Here is a 6000-nt window from a genome sequence, read left to right on the forward strand (position 1 = left end):
AATTTGAATTTTGAAGTCAAACTTGTGCTACATTAATCTTTATTACTTTTGTGAAGTTAAAAGTACCATTTTTAGAAATATAATTATATTATTTATATTTTTATATCATTTCTCTTCTTCTCATTTTCAAAACCCTAATTCCCATTTAGGGTTTAATTCAACTTCTAATAATTATTATCTTTTTGTTTTTATTTAATGCACAAACATATAACTCCAACATGATGCATATTTTTTTATCATTGTTTTAATTCATCTCTAAATTTTATGTATGCTCTTTTTATGATGCAAATATGGCACATGACATGAGGAGACCTCTCTATATTCTTTGTATACAAAATTGAGTATTACAAATCCTCCCCCCTAACAGAAATCTCGTCCTCGAGATTTGTAAGAAAAGGGATACAATAGGTTTGGTCTAGAATTTTAGTTTCTTATTTGGTTTTGGGAATCAAAGTTTTGTTCATGTTTTTTTTACATAACAGTTAGTAGATGATTTGGAAAATATGAATATTGTATGTCTAGCCATTTATTAGGTTAGATGAGGTACGGTTATGGCAAGTATAGGTCGTGGCAAGGATGAGTATAATAAGGAAAGACTTCATCTTGGGTGGTGAATCTTGAATTATCTCGAAATCTGATTTGACTCGTATTCTTCCATGTCGAGGTTGATCTCCTTCTCCTTCCTTGACGATGTTGGTCTTCTTTGGCCTTCCTCCTGGAGTTGCCATCCGAGTTGAGGACATATGGCTATAGCTAGGATAACTAGGGTACATGAGGTAGTTAGATTTAAACAGAGTTTTACTTTGCTTTTAGGATATCTGGATTAGGCAACCTATGATGTAGGTTAGGTTGTTGTTTACGGACGAGTTAATCCAAGGCATTAATTTAGGGTAAGATATGTTTACAGAATCAGGGCCTAATTTATGTCTAACTTACTTAAGTAACTCAATTTGGATTAGCTCATGTTAGATTAGGTGGGATCTAGATCAGATTGGTATAACTAGATAAGATCTATTTATTTTAGGCTAGGTCATGGTTGTTACTCTAGGACGAGGTAAGCAAAGTGGTTATGACAAGTCGGAAGGATAAGATAGAATCCTTTTAAGGTAAGATGAATCTATTAAGATAAGAGAGAATCTTTTAAGATAAGATAGATCTATTAAGCTAGATATATTTTAATGAGGAATAATCTAATTTGTCGAGTTATCATATTGTTTTTTTACGCCTATATGTATATGCAGATGCAATTGTGGATATTACTCCACAATTCATCACACTCAATCAAAGAACCAAATCAGACATGTATCATAAGAACAAACATTCAAGCACATATATACCTATAAAAATAGTTTTGATTTTGTTCCTAAGAGTAGGTCTCCTATTCCTAAAAGTCACTTTGGGTACAGGATTTCAAAGTGTGAAATCCACATTTGTCTTTTAGAAGTGAAAAGGTAAGAATAATCAGAGTAAGCGGAAATAGATGAGAAAAGATTAAGAAAAGTTTAGAAAAGAATCAGAGTAGCAAAGGTAAGTAAGTAATGGTTGTCCAGTTCTATCTAGGTTTCGTCCTACAGTCAACATTCCTCTGATACCACTTCTGTCACACCCGGATTTTAGGGTCCAAAACCCGGGCGCGAACATAATCACCAGGTGTGCTGGGACCAAGTCTCACACATATGATGAATCATGGCACAGGATCGAATGTCACAACTTTACTATATAATAGGAGTTCTATACAAAATAAATAAATAATTACATTATACGGAGACAACGGTCCAGCAACCCAAAGTTGACTGGGAGACGACGGCCTAGATCTCTCTCACGAACTCATCACAGCATCCTCCATGCGCCTCATCCTGCGGTACCTTGTTCTTGACCTGTGGGGGGGGTGTGAGACAGCAAGAGTGAGCTCACATACGTTCATCGCTCAACAAGTTGTGGGGAATAATGTGCATGAACTCGCCAAAGGTGGGAGCTCACGTGAAGTGTAAGGCTTACCAAAGAGGATGGTTAGAGCTGAGCATTGCTTTTAAAGTTGGTCAAAATTTTATTAGCAGTTACTAAGTATAAGTAAATACCAACCCAATTAAATAGTAGAACAAAATTAACAACTTCACCTGCGATGCAATGCATATGACAAATTGAATTTAGTTCCATAATTTAATCATCAGAGAGTCCTGAGCTGCTCATGACCGTGAGCTCGGCTAGTATACCAGTTTTACACTCTGCAGAGGTGGTACCCTTTACCCACAAGTCATGTTACCCATCTGCCAAGGGATCGCGACTTCCCATACACCTCTACCGAGGAGGCGAGGCAGGGTAACACTACGAGGCCTTTACAAAGTTCCACTAGCTTCAGAAAACCCGCTACAGTTTATAGGAAGGTCCAATGCAGGAATCCCTTGCAGGACCGCCATCGCAGCAAAATCCTCCCGAGGGCCTCCCTACACTGACCACTCCCCTACTGCCCTTGCCCCTTTCGGGTAAGGTAGTCCTCCACTAGGTTTCCTAATTAATCAGCCAAGGGCGTCCATAAACCCTTGTGGTGGCACGTGTTTCTCAAGTTAAGCTCTATGTTCCAATTAACATTTAATGATCTTGTCATGAACATAAATAGAATAACAACATAATTGGAACATAGATGTAATGAAATATTAACCCAAAACCATATAAAGCAGTAGCAGAACTACCCAAGTGATTCAGGGGTAAACAAGGTATTCAGGATGAACAAACTAGGGTGACCTATTGGGTCCCATCAAAATTAACCTATGCAGATCATTATGATTAATCAGAACATGAGTAGGTAAAAAGAAGTGATCAAGGGCACAACTTGCCTGGGACTTGAGATTCCAGATATCAGGATGATCTTCAAATGACTCGTAGCCTCGCGCTAGTCGTAGCAATACAAACAAACATGACATAGATAAAATTAACATCACACCAAACATAAGAATATACTGCATAATAATGATCTACGCGTTGTTACGAGACTAACGCAACTTGAACGGATCAAATCAGAGTTAGAACGGAAGAGTTATGAATTTCTTAAGGTTTTATGTACTCAATACAAGATTAACCAAGAGATTAATTTTAATACAATTTTCATGTTAAACCAGAGGTACTATGTGATAAAAAATAATATTATAGAATTATAGAAATTATAATGGACTCATTTAGACTTAATATGAATTTTCTATAAGTTATATAAGTTCTGGAATTATTTTGGCACTAGAAATCCATTTTTCTAAACCCTTTTTCTTATTTTCTCACAACACTGGACTGCGCGCGCTAATAATAGATACCTCAGGGTTTAATATGCAAATGCTCCCAAGACTCAGGACCTACTCGCGGAGGACTGCGGGTTTATACCGAGAAAGGTAGGGGGCTCTTTTAGAAAATGGCCGCGGCGAAGGGGTATGGGCTGATTTCGGCCCATGGATTAGATCTGGATGACTCAGATTATATCGCGCGAAGAGTTAGGCTTGCTCGGATCCGCGCCACCCGATCCGCAATGCACGGCCCGGATTTAAAACTTTAGAATCACTTCGTGGCCACCCATCATCCGATCGACGGCACAGAACCAATTGCCTAAAGCGGTACGCTTAAACTAATCTGGGCCGTCCATCATGCATCGACGGTCAGAACACTGTCTTCTTCCCACCCGCGCCCAGACGGCGGCGCAGAGTGCCCTAGGCAGCGCCATGGCCAGCGTTCGGCCAATCCCAGGGTTAGGGCCCTAATAACTCAATTCCTACGGACTACGCGTTGCCCCTAGCGCAACTAACTGGATGCGCTACTCACCGAGGTTGGAGGCGACAACAGCGACACTACCCACGGCGAGAGGCGGCTCCACGGCGAATTTGGTTCGACGGCGAGCAATTGATCGGCTCCGAGCGGTCCTCCAAGCTTCCTCGATATCTGCAAGCCCGCGGCGAGGTTCTCCCTTGCTCCACAGGACCCAAAACACCGACACTTGGGCCTGGTCTTAGACACTAGTGCCGTGCCGGCACGGCACGGCTATTAAACGGGCCAAACGGGTCGTGCCCTAACTGTGCCGTGCCTGGTCGTGCCCGGGCCGTGCCGGGCCGGGCCGCCCATTTGGCCATGTATAGTCAAACATTCTGGCCTCGAAGAAGGTGATGCAAGAGGATTTGTAGGTCGTGAGAAGATCTGTGTGCTCTAGGGCCAATGCAGAAAGTGCCTCCGCCGCGGCCTTCCTCGCTGCGCAGTCATCGCTAGCGATTGCATCGCGGAGGCACGGGATGGAGGCGGTGACTTTGGCATCGGTGCCCATGGCTGCGCAGGCGCCAATGAGGGTGATGAGCGCGGGCTTCGCCTTGAAGGCATTGCTGCGAAGTAACTTGAGGAGGCGCGGTTGGAGCCTGTGGAGGTAGGAAGCAAGGTCGACGGTGACGGTGGACGCCTCGACGGCGGCGGCCGTGGCGAGCGCGGCAGCCAACCGCGTGCACTGGTCCTGCTCGTGGAGGTGCGCGTCCGTGAGGGGCCGGAGCACGGCGGACGTCGAGGCCGAGGCCGCCGCCGCGACACGTGCGGTGTCGACGAGCGCGGCGCAGACGGAGGAGTCCTAGTCCCGGATGCGGTGGAGAGCGGCGGCGAGGATGCGCGGGACGAGCGGGGCCACGGCATCGCGCGGGTGGGACGCCGCGACGAGCGCCAGGGCGCGCAGCGCGTGGCGACGGAGCGGACTCTTATGATCATAACTTTATTTTGACGCTGATACTGCAGATAGAGTAATAGAATGGAGTTTAAAATATATAGACAGAGGCATAGATCATCAAACAAGATCGCATTGCAGCTGTTGTGAGGTTGTTCCTCTATCTACTTGTTCATAGCTAACGCAACTTGATTTTTTTAGAAAGAGTGCAAAATAATAGTGACGGTGGGATGTGTGTTTTCAGTATTTCAAGGTATCTGTAGCAGGTGGTATGAATAAAACCTCAATGAAATGGATCTATTTCGAGTCTTATCAAGTTGGGTAGTCCAAGTAATTTCTTTCCAAACAAAAGATGTGTTGGGGACTTGTTCTCAAATGCTAAGAATTAAGAACAAGGCAACACAAAAAATGTTAAGTGTTAAGATCCTTCGTCCTCCATAACGATATATCCCTTCGGGATATAAAGCATCTCGGACGAAGGTTACGAAGGACATACCTTCGTAAGCATGACAACGAAGAATGATGCATTCACATAAATTATAGAATATGAAATAAACATTTAAATATTGTCATAGAATTATCTCTACTTGTATTAATGAATATAAATGACTTTGAATTACAAATGTACCTTCGGTCTTGCGGAAGGCAAAAGTACAAGCGTGATGCGAAAGCAAATGACAGATTCACGTGAATAGTACAGAGGTACTGTTCATCTATTTATAGGCACAGGTCGCAGCCTGTGACAAATTACAATTATGCCCCTTGCGAAAGTTTATAGCATTGACTCAGACCTATATGTATAAAAAGGTCATTCTATCTCTATGTCGGTTTAAAACGCCGAAGCTCCATGAAAAGGGACCTTCGGCCATCTCTTGGAGACGACTTCAGCCGAAGCTGCTTCTTCGTGTGAGACCTTCGGCGCACCGAAGCACGACCCCAACAGTAGCCCCTTTCGCGGTGCTAGATCGTTCTTCGTAACGAGCTTGACCCGTGGAAAAAAGCCTCTTCAGCTTCGGGAAGCCGAAGGTCCAAAAACACCTTCCCTGAGCTCGTTGCGGAGAAACGATCCGACTTCCGAGCGCGTGTCGGTCCCACCTTGCAGAGTTACTGTTTGATCCTTGCGGTCCACTGTGCAGCGGGTACAAGTTACGGCGCGCCTGGTGTAACAATTCCGCCGCTTCGCCTTCTTACCTGCAGTACTATATAAACAAGCAGGTAGGTGTGAAGTTACCACAGCATTCATTGCTATTTGCACTGTTTTGCTGCCGAAATTTTCCATCATAGCCGAAGCTTAAATCCCAAAATCGAACGAAGGTCCGTCTCGA

General features: G+C 43.9%; 1 pseudogene; it reads right to left on the reverse strand.

Annotated features, from left to right (window-relative positions):
* LOC103628254 (TORTIFOLIA1-like protein 3) overlaps nt 1–4851 on the reverse strand; it is a 46174-nt pseudogene extending 41323 nt beyond the window's left edge.
* Between the last annotated feature and the right edge of the window lie 1149 nt (nt 4852–6000).

Source organism: Zea mays, chromosome 5 (assembly GCF_902167145.1).
Source record: "Zea mays cultivar B73 chromosome 5, Zm-B73-REFERENCE-NAM-5.0, whole genome shotgun sequence".
In the NCBI taxonomy this organism is placed as follows: domain Eukaryota; kingdom Viridiplantae; phylum Streptophyta; class Magnoliopsida; order Poales; family Poaceae; genus Zea; species Zea mays.